Source organism: Sardina pilchardus, chromosome 15, assembly GCF_963854185.1.
Source record: "Sardina pilchardus chromosome 15, fSarPil1.1, whole genome shotgun sequence".
Taxonomy (NCBI): domain Eukaryota; kingdom Metazoa; phylum Chordata; class Actinopteri; order Clupeiformes; family Clupeidae; genus Sardina; species Sardina pilchardus.
In genome coordinates, this window is record NC_085008.1 from 3,829,020 (window position 1) to 3,845,012 (window position 15,993).

The 15,993-nt window shown below is 41.1% G+C and overlaps 1 protein-coding gene across 1 annotated transcript in view; it reads right to left on the reverse strand.

Moving 5' to 3' along the window:
- nek7 (NIMA-related kinase 7) overlaps positions 1–13,457 on the reverse strand; it is a 74,211-nt gene extending 60,754 nt beyond the window's left edge. Inside the window, exon 1 of the mRNA XM_062556039.1 lies at positions 13,175–13,457. The gene's annotated coding sequence lies outside the window, so the exon portion shown is untranslated. The remainder of the gene's footprint in view (positions 1–13,174) is intronic.
- Between the last annotated feature and the right edge of the window lie 2,536 nt (positions 13,458–15,993).

Here is a 15,993-nt window from a genome sequence, read left to right on the forward strand (position 1 = left end):
CGCTAATTAATCTGGACTGGATACCAGCCCCTCAGCCCCACTGCTGTTTGATGTAGACAAAGCTCATGACTACAGAGCGGCCTGCTCTTAAGAAAGATGCAAATGCTTTTATTGTGCGTCCTGAAACTAGACCGAACTCCGAGCCTTTTGTCTGAGACAAAGGCTCATCTTAAATGATAGGAGACGAAAACGAGAATCTCAAACCTGTCTTGTCCTGAGTCTTTTTTTTTCTACCAGTTTCCTTTTCAATGAAAGGTCTCTATATTTCAATATGGTGAAGCCTAGTAAATTTCATATGGCATTTTGCTCTGTATGCAAGTCACAAGATGCCCTCAGGTATTGATTGAACGTCAGCATTTCAGACTGATAATCATTTGAAACACTTCAAGAAAGCTTGGTCTTCCAACACCAAATCTAATCTGAGGACCTCGTCTTGCTGCAAGGGTGTACCAAAGAGCTGACAAAACATTGGCAGTATGAGGCAGCACCTCCGCTGTTGCTTAAGGTGATCCGCAGCGACGCAGACTCCACATGTGGAGAGGCACATGCAAAACAGTTCATTTGCTGTGAATATAAACAGGGTCTTGCATGTGCTGGGAATATAACAGGCCTACTGTAGCCTGGTCTAACTTCTGTCGTCTTTGCCTCTTTTTTTCCCCCGCTTGAAGAGGTTACAAAATGTTCGCCTAAGACTGCAATGTGCTGTGGAAAATATGACCAACGGGGCCTGTGATCACAACGGTCAAGAGTTACGATTATTAAGTATCAGAGCCCATAGTTCTGACAGTGATGTGACTGTATTTGCCTGGAAACAACAGTCTGTATTTTCTGTTCCAGAAGAGGGAGTTTTAGGTGACCATAATGACAGAGAGGGTGTCCTAAACACCCATGGGTTTACTTGGAACAGACTGAGAGGAGGGAAAGCCATATATTGCAAGGGTCATTGGTGTGGTGTGACAACTAATTCCATGAGGTGCACTGAGAAATCCACGTTCAGCAACATGTGCTCAAGCGATTTGTTTTAGCCCGCGTAACCCAAGTCACAAAACAATCGATATTTCTGCAGAGGCCTCTTTAAATGTTTTATGTACACTCACACTCTTGCCTAGAATCTCCATTTTCAGAGAGTGCTTCATAGCATAATGTGTGGCGTCAAGTCCAAGTTCTAGACCAAGGTTCCAAGCCTGTAACACCCACAAAGCCATTTGTGAAGTCACTCGTAGGGGCCGAGCGTTGTTGTTCCGTGACATTGCTCAGCGAAGTATATTTAGGAGCTGTGAACTTTTGGCTGCATGAAATGGGACAAAACCCTCAGCTCTTGCGGTCTAATGAAGGGCTTATTCGTTAGCCCATGTCACTGACCACCAAATTATCACAATGCACCCCCTCACCACAATTGGATGTGACAACTGGCACCGCCGGGCAAGGTCCCTGTTATTTGTATCAGCTCGAGGGGCTTCCCACTAACTCCAGTCATGCTAATAGGAGCCTACAGGGCTGTGGATCTCCACTTTGCCCCTGGCTGTCTCCTTTCTCAGCTCAGAGAGAGGCGATACCATGACAACAAATTCCACAGTGCACTGCCAATCACCACAAACTTAAAAAAAAAAAAAAAAGATGTTATTTTTAAAGCCGAGTGGCTAGCTGGAAGCTGTTGCTGTCTTTTTTTCCTTTTCATTTTCCCCTCTAGTCTATACCTATTTACGATGTTTTTCCATTACACTTTACAGTGAATGGCTTTATCTGTCAGCGGCATATGTTAGCGTTGGGAGTTGACGAGAAGCACATCCGTGACACTGGGTATTTTCACATGTGCAGCACGAAAGGTTTCTGGAATTTGTTCCTCTGTGGTAGATGGCAAACATGAAACTCAGGGATCAGTCGCAGCTTAGCAGCTTTCTCTGTGAGAGCAGGGATGAGCACAGACGTGCTGAGCTTACACACTCCCCAGCTGATTTACTGAAAATGTATAACTAATGCTGGGGCATTTTAAATAACAGATCCTCTTCAGACAAAGGCAGAAATAGAAAAAAAAAAAAAGGAAATGGAAAGCAGACTTGTCATGGAAGAGATAAATCATGAAGGGATACATCGATCATAACTATGTTGTCTAACGCTAAACTTTATCCTAAATAGTTTAAGATCAAAGTCCAGGCAGGTAATACATGAAATAATACATGAAATAAACATCTCTTAATTAAAGCTCTGCTTGTTCAGGAAGTCCTCTAGAGTTTCATGGCCTCTTGCTTTTTAAAACCACCTCTGCTGTAATCACCAGGAAACCTTTAGTAGGATGTAATACATTATAGTAATTACTTATGACATGTATGAATTACAAAATATACCTTTGCTTATGGACTAGTTTTTTCTTGGGGACGACCAACTGCTGTTTAACATGGTTGATATACTTTCACATGTCAAGGCACAGAAGATTTCCTGACGCAATAATGCCATTGTTAACTACTGGCGCCTGAAAGGAGTCACCCAGTCTCTGTTAGAGTTGTGCACGGAGACAGGTGGTCCACATATATGTACTGTATATGATCACATTACCACACAAAGCGGTTATATCAGGTGACTTAATGAATGAGCATTGCTCCTCCTTTCCTTTTTTTCTATTTAGACAATTTCCCTTTTATGCTTTTATTGACTATCATTCTTTGCTTTTGTTCATGTAATGGCCTGTACGGACTACACGACTTTTTTGTCTTTCACGATTATCTTTTACGATTGACCATGTCAGACTAGGCGATCAGAGAACCACAAAATCATGCAGTGTCGTGGCCGCAAGAGTGGCCACATTACAAGATCATTTATCGTAGCCTTCTCGTCGTGTGTCGTCACAGTATCAGTGTCAACACGGGAGTCGTAGGAGATTCCCCAAAAAATCAAACATGCTAGACTTTTGGTCGTAACGTCTTAGAATGTCGCAGACAATAAATCGCGGGCCGTTGAACATGTCAGATTACAAGACGCATCCTCCTACGAACGTCGTTCCCGAGTTTAAAATTCGGACCCGACAATGGAAATTCGTCGGCCACGACTCAATCGTGGCAAAATCGGGCTGAAATCGTGTAGTCTGCACAGGCCATAAAGTGCAATCCCAAATTTTTTCAGACATGAAAATGATCAGAATCATGTATCTTGAAAATTCATACAATTTCATGTTTAATGGCACAGTAGCAACATTTGATTTTTCGATAGCAATTGTGACCGTAAGGATTAAATGGGTTACATTACCCCCATGCGCTATATAAATCAACTTTCCTTGCCTTCCCTCAACAGAGCAGAATGCTGAAGGAATTCTTTAATTTGGTACATAAAACGGTTATTAAGAGAGCCTGATAATGCCCACCGCTGTGTTGGAAGCATTACAGCTATATTTTAAATGTCTTTTTCTGCACTTGCAGGGATTTCAATGAGACCTCCTCACAGTGCAAATTTTTAAGTAAACTTATAATTGTTAGAAATAAAAAAAAACAAAAACATATGACTTGTTCCCAGGCTAGTTGGGATATCCTATAACAATAGAAGGATTTCTTATTTAATATAATTTCAGCTGCTTGCAACAGAGGTGCTGAAGAGTGGGGGGTGGTAGCCTTTATGAGACTCATTCAGACTCAGGCTTCATTAGTGTCCGATGATAGATATCATAGTGCATTTTTTATGTACATGACTGTCATTCCGAGGGACTCTTAACCACAGATGGTGAATGAGGCACGGTGGGGGATCAAACCTGGACACCCACAAAATCCTAATCTGCATTGAAGGATGCTACTTGAGAAAAACATCACTTTCCTTTTCTTCCCTGTGCTACATGTTAACACCATAGTTGTGTTATTATAATTCATCTATTTCTGCCATACCTTCATTTTTGAATTGACTATATGCTCTATATTCATGAATCTACACTGAAGTCTTGGACTATTGCACGCAAAAAGTGGGGTCAACTTCAGGTCAAGGCAATAGATCAGACAGCCTCAACAGTGACAAAAACTACAACAGAAATGGAAATGATACCAATAGGAGGTAACTAATCATCTTCCACACAGAGGAATCATTAAAATGTTAAGCACCAAGCCTCCAAAAGCCAAGGCTGTCTGTTTGTACCCCCCCTGCAGAGCACGCTCCGAGAGGGAGGGGAGGGGCTAACGGGGTTGTGGCATGCTGTGCTGTCATCAGCTCGGTCCATTGCAGTTGTTTATCGTTTTTGTTTGGGGTGGAGGGGGGCGGGCTTTGGCTGGTTGTCTGATGCTCTTGCACTACAGAGCTACTAACTAGCACCAGATCAGAGGGCCCCCAGGGGCCCAACGGCCCGTCGCCTCATCCACCACCCGCCGCACACCTTCAGGGTCTTCCCCCGTCTTTCAACGGCAAGAGGAGACAGCCTTACCCCCATACCTCCTTCCACAACTCCAGGACTCATCAAAACTCCTCCGGTATCCACAAATTAGGGATGGGCCCTATTGTACTGTTCTCAATATACCAATAGAATTCCTTCCCATGATAAGAATGTGTCATATCGAAACATTAACGATTTCGGTTAAGGATGTTTTTATGTGCTGCAACACGAGCAGCTCACAAGTTAGAATGAGAGCCAAGATGACTAAATGCTGAGTTCAAACTGTAGACAAAGAAGAATTCATTGCTGATGAGCGTCAGGATCAAGTTGAACATTTTTGACGGTAAGCTTGTAAGAGATCAATATTTTGAGACTGTAAGATGGCGTGACTGACACGGTCAGAAAACATAATATTATTTTCATTTCACAATTTCTATTGAAATTGCCAAAAATATGATACATCCTGATAGTTTAAAGGAGCCGTATGTAGGAAATGTATTTCAATTAATCATAAAATGGCCCTGATATGTCACTAGACATTTAGAAATCATGCTAATTTCAAATACTTATATCACTGACAACAGTAGTCCGGCCAAGATATTTTCATTTAAAAGTGAAGTTGCAGCCCTCAACTGATGTTGATGTTGTTATGTTGTGTTTTGGTTTGATGCGCCGCCCTACACTTATCTACGAATCACGAAGTCAGTAGTATTTCGCCATCCGGGTTGCCAGCTATGCTAGTTACCACCATAGACAGCTGCAGCTACAAACGTGTTGGATAAAATATGTCTACCGTTATGGAACCTAAAAGACCTTGTTATGAATCCGACATACGTCTAAATAAAACAAGGATTTAGGAGATTGAGACGGCTGAAAACGGAGAAGAATTTGAAGACAGACGTCAGTGTTGTTAATTTGCTCCTGGACAGGTAAAGATTCATCAGTTTGGCTAACTTACTTGTAGGCTACTGTAAATTGACATTTTAAATAGCCTAGGCCTATTCATGACAGTTGAACAAATTATGCAAGTTCGTGCAAAGTAACGTTATGTTGACCATATGGAGGAGGTGGGTCATTGAATTGAAAAGGTAGGCTACGGAATTGTTTGGGAAATAAAAGCAGCTATAGTCATTGCTAACGTTAGCAATGCATTATCAGAGTGAGTTCGTTTCTCTGTCATTATGCTGAGGAAAACTTGCCATTGAAAGCTAGCAGCCTACGTTCCTGCTGCAGCTAGCTGGCAACCGTGACTCAGAGGGGAGGGGGAGGCGATTCACCGCTCTACAATATTTTGAAAGTAATTGCAGTACTCGTTTTGGCCAAAATCCTACATACGGCTCCTTTAAAGTCTATAATGCCCATCCCTATCATAACGTCACACACAGATACATGGTATGTTCTGGTCTTCTAACTTAAAGAGACTTAAATGTCTCAAAGAGCAGCTTCTTCTCAAACAAAGAAACAGACACCATCTGACAACATCTCAAATCATCAAAAGTCATATTGTGATTCATTCACTTTGGCATTCCAAAAGCTGGAATATATCCAATAATTTCCACAACTCACTATCAAAACATATTTGCTAATACATTACCAAAAATCTTCCACGTCACATATTTTCATTGGAGTAAACTGCCTCCATAACAGACTGATTCACAAGTATGACTTATCAGCAATACCACTTTCTTTGGGCCAAGTTGAGTTAAATCAACAGATGACATACTCAATAAAGAGAGCAAAGTCAACTAACCAACCAATAGTAATTATTGAAGCAACTAGTAACAAGACTAAAAAATGTCCACAGCTCTGACTCAGCAAGTGACAAAATTTGTCATCCGGTTAATTCCTTCTGGGATGCTGACGTAGTCTTGCTGGTCACCACATGTTCAGAGGAGAGACAAACTGAAAGCACAGCTGTGATGAGTAACATTCTTCATTTAATATGGGGACAATACTGAGTGTCAAGCAAGCTGTGAGCTATAAGGAAACACTGAACATGAATAAAGTCAGACAACAGTTTTCTTCGTCTTCACTTGGGGAGTTTCTCAGTGTAGTTGAATATGTAAAAAATGCCAAGTGTTAATGTCACCTTGGAACGAACAGCATATTTCCTACATATATTGTACAGGACTCGCCATCACGTTGACCATTTATGAATTGGTCAAAAAGTTGATATTGAGGCAGTTCAGTCATATTTCGGCCCAAAGACACGCTGACTATGTGGTGACAGACTCTCAGTTCAAAGAGGCCTGACTGCTTTCATCTGTGTTTTTTTTTTATTTATTTAAAAAAAGAAAGAGAAAAAAAAACAGGCACACCACCAGTCGGTGCCATCTGCCTTTTCCCCCAAATGCCATCGACTTCCAAGACTGGCCCGGCACGCTACATGGGCTCCATGCAATGTGTCCTGTTTACAGCGGCCAGCATGCTGTGCTGTAAAATACTCACTGTTAAACTGTCAGCCGTGCTGGACACCCGCCCAACACGCACAGCATGATGGCTCTGCAGCCCTCTCCAGCCTCACGTGCAGACCCTACCTCCCTCCGCCCCTCTCTACTTCCACCTCTACATCCTCACATCCACACCCATTCAGCCCCAACACCATTCCCACCATCGCCATCGCCAATGCCAGAGCGTCATTTGAATACAACCCTCCGAGCACCCTGTTCACCCGAGACCCATCACCGCTCCACTCCCACCCCTCTCAGTTTTTTTTTTTTTTTTTAAAGAGAAGAGAGAGAAAAAGCCTTCGGTGGGAGCAGCTCAGATGCCCTGCTGGCTTGCGGGCCTGGCTGGCTGCAGACATCTGTAAAGTATTTTTATACGCTGCCCCACAACCGCACTGGCAAAGGTCTCCCCAGTTCCAGCTTGGCATGACTTCTGAGGTGGGGAGAGGAGAGGTCTGTGCCGAGGCTACTTCCTGCCGCTTCCAGCAGGCTTGTTTGTTTCCCACTGACGGAGTGTGGGGTTTGGGGAAGGGGTGGGTGGTGGGGAGGGGGTTGGTTGTGGTAGGGGCAGGGGGTGCACTGTGCAGGCTGGGGGCAGTGCTCAGAGAACTCTGGACCAGGGGGATTCTTGTGGCTCGCTTCGGGGCTCAGCGGGCGCCGCGGGCCAAATTTAACTGCCCTGCATCCCATATCCCCAGCAAAGACTGGGGGGGGGGCAAAAAGCTGTCTGACTTGGCTTGTTCCAGAGCTCTGAAACAAACACTGCCATAGCTGGCACCGAGGAAGAATGTGGACAAGAGCCTCACAGACAGACAGACAGACAGACACTGCCTCATCTAAACATCTTCCAGTACCCACATACGTACACACAAAATGTAAAAGACACATGCATAAATGTAAAAAGACAAACAAACATGTTCCAGGGCCCTGATCTTGGCTGAAACATTAAGACTCATTTGCAGTGAAGTTGCAGTAAACACTGATGGCATGCCACTGGAGACATAGGCATTTGTTTTATGATGGCTTTCCTTTAGCACTTTCTCTCTTCTCTTTTCTTTTCTGGGCACAAATTCATTGTGCCTTTCGTCTCATTTTGTGACAAATTCGTTCTGTCACTGTCACTGTTATTGTGTTTACAGTGGCATATGTGTCTTGTAATAATTCCATGAAAGTGGATTCATATCCTGGGGGATTTGTAGTTATATATAATCAAAAGAGATCAAGGGGAAGGAGGATAGAAGGAGGGAGGGGTGGTTATAAACAACTACATACACACAAAGACACACACACACACACACACACACACACACACAGACACACACACACAGCGAACATCATGGTGGAAATTGTTTGTGCTTCTGAACATCCTTCCAGCACTGTTCACATTATGCCAGTGTGGCTTATATGTGGCAAGGAAACTCTGGGTTGGAGGCGCTGCCAATGGTTGCGGTGTCCCATGAGGTGACCTATATCATGGAGACATATGACTCACAGGAGCAGTAGCACCGCCAACATGGACTACATGAAGCCGCCACAGCTTAGAGACACGCAGCAGCACTTCATGTGTGGTAAGCATGGATCAATAGGTCCATGGCTCAGACTACATGCAGAGCGATCACTCCATGCTCCTGGTTTAGATGCACAATCTTCCTCAATTGGTCTTCCTAAAGCATGCAGCAGCAACTTTCACTTCCTCAATCTCAAATCTGTCGAAAGGGGCTGATCAGCATACTGGAAATGGGAAAATGCGCCCCTATAATTGTTACAAGTAATATCTCCATGATCATCAGCTTGATACAAAGGAGATAACTACTTAAATCTAGATTTTCTGTTCTCTAAAATGCTTCTGCAAAACAAATCATATAGGCTATATGCCAGGATCCACTTAAATGGTCTGGTTAGCATGCATACATTAATACTTCATATTAATATGGTATCATGATTCATGATCATAAACCAGGAGTACTGTCTGGATGTGGCTGCTGGATACTATTTCAGAGCAAACTGAAAAGTGCAGGGTTTTGAGTCAACCAGAAGTAAACTGTTGCCATTTTGTTAGCTCCGGTGGTTTAGGTAAGGGATAATCAACGACGCGCCGTGCGTTTATAGGAAAATAATGCACGTTCGAAGTGGTAATAAGGACCCGACGCCGCAGGCGGAGGGGACTTTACACTTCGATAAGTGCATTATTTTCCTATAAACGCACAAGGCGCGGAGTTGATTATCCCGCTTATACCACTGCTACTATCGCTTTAGTTTATATTGCCGCTGTCTTAGATACAACGTTGTTGTTTTTACCGTTACATTGACATTGGCGAATTAATATTCAAGTGTAATAAGCCCAAAAGTAGGGAACTTCTTCATAGCCGTGCGGTATATAGAAAAATAATGCACGTTCCAAATAGCGCATCACAATAGGAAATTTGACCAAGCAGTGGTATAACCAAAAATATTATTTCTATTTACAAACCATGTTTGTCTGTTATGGGGAGATGTAATGGTCTCTTAAATTAGATAACACTGTGGCCAAAAAGTATCCTCTAGACTATCAAGTTTAGCAAACTGCATGCATACTTGGTGGAATTTTACAACCCGTTGCACTGTGGGCTATAATTATCCTTTTGAGCGTGGTACAGAAAGTGAAGCAGGTCAGATTCTGCAGGAGTACTGACAAGAACTAATTCCAAACAGTCCACTTTTTTGTTAACAAGGGCCCAGGCACAAAATCAGTACATGTATAACAGATACTGCGGGGTAACTAATGAGAGAAATTGGTCAATTTATTCACCATAATCATCAATGTCTGATAACTGAAATAAGTCATTTATGGCATCAGGTTGTTTTCATAACACTAACAGAAGACAGTTCAGATGTCTCTGTATTTTACACTAGAAAGTCATTCTATGTCAGAAAAGAGCAGTTATCAGAGCTAATAATTAGACCTTAGTGTGACCTATATAACCCATATCCTGGGTTAGGATGACTATTATTTTAATGTTTTGTTTGTTTTCTATGAATTTCTATGGGTCTTGTGTTTCAATTAAACATTTAAGAACTGGGTACAGGGGTTTAAAAACGAAGTTAAGTAATGGTTCTCAAATGTCTATAGCTCTCTCAGACAATGACTCTTGGAACTTGTCCTGGGCACATCAGGTTACATGTTTCTGGACACACCAGTTGCAAACAGTAGATGTTTATAGTGACTGTTCCTGTCCGAAACACCAAAATAAGCTCTGCACTGACGCTTCCTACCGATGTGGAATTTTGCTAATTCATTAAAAAATAAAGCATTGAATCATCCTTTTTTCATTAACATTCCAACATTTAACTAAGTTCTTGTTCATGGTCATTCAAATCCTCCTGGGAACGATCCTACAAACTTGCCACAACTTTCTTCTTAGACTTTTCTTTATTGGTAAGCTACACTGAGGCTTCTCCTTCGGTAAGGTCCAATCATCTGCACTGAGAGCCTGGAACTCTGGATCTCATTCATAGTTACCACTGGTTCTATCTGATCAAGTTCCTTCCAATTTAGCTGAGTGGACAGATCAGGAGGTTTGTTGGTGGCTCCAAAGCTCTTCAATTTAATAACGATGTATGCCACTGTGCTCTCTGCCACCTTTCAGTGAAGCACAATTATTCCTGTATCCTCCCCTAATCTGTGTGAGATCAATTCGATCAACTTCATAGCTTGCTTTGCCCTCAAACAAACACCTTCAAAGGTGAGACATATGTGTGCTTTGCCTAATTATGTCCAGTGAATTCCACTAGGCATAGGTGGGCTTCAATCAAGTTTAAGAAGAATAAACTACAGGAGCAGCATGCTCCAACACTCAATTGCAAATGTCATAACAGTCTGAAACATTACAAAATGTGGAAAACTTGAAAGTGAAGCACTGTAGGCCTACATCCCACTTGAATCGATGTCATCAAAACATTAACAAAATGTACTGAAAACAAGCGCAACCATTTTAGACATTTTTGTTTTACATTTGCATCACTGGGGCAATTATATTCACACTACAAGTACCAGATGGCCACTTGGCATCAGAATGTGTTTTAGACAGTGAGAAAAAGGGAGAACTGGACATAACTAACATGAAGCTCAAAAGGGATCTGACTGTGAACATTGTAAATCCAATATGGCTTACATATGGGTTCAACAGCAAGAACAGCCAGGAAACTACAGTACACTCTAGAGGCATGATTTTAGTGTAGCATTGCAGCTGCCTGGCTACTCTAGCTGTTAGCTGCTGCAATTTTGAGGTAGAAAGAATCATTTTTTGCATTCAGGGTTACCGCAAGAAACTGAGATCTACAGTTGTGGTCATAAATTTACATACACATGCTAAAGTTGACTTTTGGAAATTGATCTTAATGCCTTAATTAAAACAATGATACAGCTGGTTTGATTTGCATTGAGCTCAATGAGCATAAAACAGGCTAATAGGCAAACTGAAGAAGAAGAACCATGCATTGCCCATGTTTAGTTATGGTGAAGGGTATGTGATGATGATGTGGGGCTATTTTCATTCCAAAGGCCAAGGGAAATTGATCAGGATACACAGAGTATCCTCGATCCATGAAATAACTGGCATTTAAAAATAAAAATCTGCCTACCTCTATGGGAATTTAACATAGGGGTATGTATACCTATGACCCTGTATTTGAAGGAAGAACATTTATTTATTTACGATACATTAATCCTTCACAAAGAAAATTGGTATCCTGAAAGGGTGGAGTTTTTCCTCTTTTTCTTTTTTTTTCTTTTTTTAAATTAAGGCATTAAGACGAATTTCCAAAAGATATTTTTTACCCCTCTTTTTAGTCAGCTTTAGCATGTGTATGTAAATTAATGACCACAACTGTATGTGAAAAATGGGCAGAGTTCTCCTTTAAGATGAAGATTAATCTCTGAAGACAGTAAAGGTACTTGTAACTTGATATCTGTAGAGGTATTTGTCATGTGTGAGTCACCTTCACCTTAGTCTAGCAAGGGGTCAGACATGACTTAGTAGCTACTACATAAAGTTAATGAGCCTTAATGTCCAGGAAGGCGCTGTTGAAATTGCTGAATGGACCTTCTTCTCAAATTCTGGCCGGGAAAGTGAGAGAAAGTGTATTTCGCTTGCGTATTTGAGTTCAAAATGGTTCCCACCACTGACAAATCTTGACAGGAAAAAATAGCCTACTCTACTCTTTCCAGCACTGGGCACTGTGTTCCATTCTAGTGGGTCATGGAATGAATAGAAGAACCATTTTAAAACAGCATATTTCTGTATTCAAATATTCTCACTGTAGGCTACCACAGCTCTGATTAAAAAACTGACAGCTATCATTATGCTACAGTGTAAATCTGCAATAGATGTATATTAATGAGGAGCACGTTATGAATTAAGTTTACTTCTAAATGAAGACTTAAAAACAAAATTACTCATCACTTCACTTGTTGCATTAATCTGCTGCCAGCAGTTGCAAGACGTGACACGTTCACACATCGTGTGTAGCAATAGTTCAAATCCAACTATGACTCACTAACACTGCATGAAGTCATTTTCGGGACAAGTTTGACCCACGTGTATGGTTTTAGCCACTTGAACACTGTCCATTAGCCAAACTACATTACAGTCACATAGCCTATTGAAAAATACCAGTGGCCTAACGGGTTCAACGACTCTGATGTTCACACCTCAATTGAAGAAGCATGTGTGCAAATAAACTTGTTACAATATGTTTGTTACATTGCAATAGTTACACTACACTCAATGTTACACCAAAATAGCTACACTTTCCTACACAATTTAGTGTTACACTGTAGGCAACTATCTACATTATAATGTAACTCTTCCGCGTGTTCCAAAGCGCTTCCTTAACGTTACTTCACATAACTTTTACAGAAAACGTCAGTGGTGACATAAGGGATTCCCTAACATAACACAAGCTAAATGACGTTGGTTAGCATGCTATTTCACTGAGTGAATGTCAGATCACTATCATCAAATGATGCTGTCCTAAACTCTTTAATGCCTAAATGGGTAGGAGAAGCATGATCCTCTACCTCTGCATTGCTTGACAGAACTGACCTATTAGCTGACACTGACTATCCGACTTCAACAGCAAGCTGCCAACGTTACTTGGCTAACTAGCTACAGTAGCTAACTTCCTAAAGTTTAAGGAAAACTTGCTAAAGTGCGCAGACAACTACTGGCGTTGTCTCGCTAAACAGGACATGATGTAGCATTTGCTCATCGTGTGGCTACGTATTAATCCACGAATCCTACAAAGCATGCTGAGAAAAATGATGCACGAAATGGAAAGGCAATTACTTGAATAGATGGCTAATTAGCTAGCCGAGTAGCAACTTTCCCATTGCGTTTATTCTTACCAGGAAGTGGCAGCCTAGCTATGCCTCCACAGTCTGGGGTTTGCGATGATGATGGCGGAACTTCTGCTTCTTTTCAAACCAAGGTCGAGCGGTAGTAGAGCTCGGGGACCTTTCTGGACACGTTCCGAATAAAAGACAGAGGGATGTCTGTTGTCAACGAGTTTTGTAAGGCGGTTATCTGCTCAGACACTTTCCCTCAGCTGCTCACCATTCCTGACCCGTGCCAGTAATGTAAACATCCCAGCATTCCCAGACGGAGGAAAGGGGCGGGGTGAGTGTTGAACTTGAATCGTTAACTTTCACTGTCAAAATCCGTTAGCAGCGTCCCAAAATCATGAGAGTGAGTATGTTTTTCCCCGTTGCACTATGTTTACCACATATTCTGGTGTCTGTCCCCTGTAGGTGATGTCAACTCACTTGTCTTTAAACTATCCGGTGACGGCAGGAGTTGTATTTCAGTGTTGAGTAGGCTAACACTGTAGTGTGGCAGATGGAGGCTCCTATTGCAAACTAAACTACAGTAGGTGGCAGCAATCCGTATATTTCCATGTGCATCCTGTAGGTAAAAACTCCCAAACTGACCATTTTGCCCGAAAATATTATGACCACTGATTCGTTTACATAAAGCCTTGTTGAAATATTCATGTTGGAGTGAAGAAAACCTAGGCCTAGTAAGGCCAGGGCCAAGCCAGAAAGAAGCATATTTAACACTGCAGTGTTAGACCTTTTTTTAGGCCAAGCCTGCGCACCTGTATTTTGAATACCAGCTTACAAAATACTGTATACTTTTCAACAATCTGTAGATTGTCAAAAGTAGATGACTCATTGTTAAACCAACCCTTTTGTGCAAATGTTTCATACAGGCTATTCTGGCAAATGGGTAAAGTTAATTAGATAGGCCTACTGTAGATTGGCTATCCTTATTATCCTAGTCCCACAGATTACAGTGTTAAATGTCCTAGATGAACTCTAACCATTTTGAGGAAACTGTCAGAATTTTCTGTGGGATCTGATTACAATAAAGAAACAATTTGCATACATTTCACAAACTAATTTTAAGATGTGTTTGTTTTGCATGTGGTACAGTTGTTTTTAAAACCTAAAATGTTTATGACTAGCCACAGTTGAATGCAGATAGAGACAGATGTAGCCTTTGTCTTCCACAAACATTCTCTCAACTTTTTCAGCTTAGCTCTTAGCAATTACATTTTAGAGTGATGACCTATTGTGCTAGGAAACAAATACAGAGTCTCTCAATAATAGTCCAATTGTGTTAACCTGTCAGGAACTGTGCATCCCTGTGAGCTGTATCCTATGCATTTGCAAATGGATGGACTCCATTGAGAGTCCATCCATGAGAGTTGAGAGTTTTCCAAAAACAGCAGCTTCTGTAGGTTGAATGCCTTTTGCATAACAGTTCCTCACTCGTATGCACATACAGTTGGGGTACAGACCGTCATAGCTATTAGAAATTGTATTAATAGACATCGTAATGGCACTGAAATCATCACAATTATTCATTCTTCTTTTTTTGTTTACAAGTTCATGTGAATAGGGATTCAGTAGTCTTCAGAAATATGAATATGATTTTGGAAGTGTTGTAACTAATGTAGATTTTGTTTGAAATAATATAACATTTACAATTTACTGAATGCAGCATTTTTTAACTGTACAGCAATAGAGTTAAAAAATAATTGTGTGATTTATAATACAATTGCAAATGTTAAATAAAACATATTATCTTTCATCTTCCTGTATTGGTATGTATTTACAGTAATTGAAACTTTTGAAAACTTCAAAAACAATTATTTATTCATTTCACCAGCTTCTCCACAGCAGGTGTAAATCCCAGATGAAGACCTAACAATTAATACACCCTGGCCCTTAAATGCATGCAAGACAAATAATTGTCTAACTTATTGACATTTATTAAGTATACTTATAGTGTCTTATAAATACACTGTACATAAATCCATAAATACACTGATTCTGATACAATTAAATAATCAATTACAGCAGCATTAAGCATTTCAACAGATGCTTAATAAGATTATTTCATCCAAAACAGCTTACTTTACCAGCAGCTAAAAAACAACAGAGCCATGTTGCAGTATTTGGTCTCATAAACAGTGCTTGAAACCCAGCTCATAAACAGTGGCGTTGAGACTTTGAAATAATGTCCTCCTTTAACATAATGTCCTCCAGTGCAGAAATCTGTTGACACTTCCAGCCCTGTCAACCTTTCTATTAGGCCTGTCCACCCAGCAGACATACTGCTTTTAGAACAATAAGGACCCTTTATAGGCACAATATGATTTGCCACTGTTTCTGTCTGTATCTATTTTAAGACAGCGCTTTCCTCAATACACACTGTGTTCTCTCTCCCTCTCTCCTTCTTTCTCTCCATCTCTACTCTGTCTGATCCTGGCTGTACAAAACTGACGGATATTAATGAGGAATGGAGGAAGATGGGATTTCAAAGGCAGTGCCACAAATTACATTTAATCAATGAACAAATACAAGAGACAGGAATGACAAAGAATGAGAGGGAATGTATGTTTTGTTCCCCTCATTGTTACAGTTAATAATCAACAAGTGTGAATATTTGAATGTATTTGCCTCCAACTTCACAGCCTCAGTTATAACCTTCTCACAAATACAATATTGAAAGGTAATGCATGCTGTGTTTCTTTTCCTCTTTTCTTTTTACCCCCACTCTGTGTCTTTTTCTTGAACAACGGTTGAAGATTAAAAGAAATGTCTCCGGGAAATCTGTCAATTCTGTTGGTGAATAATGCTGCGTGGAATTTAATGGCATG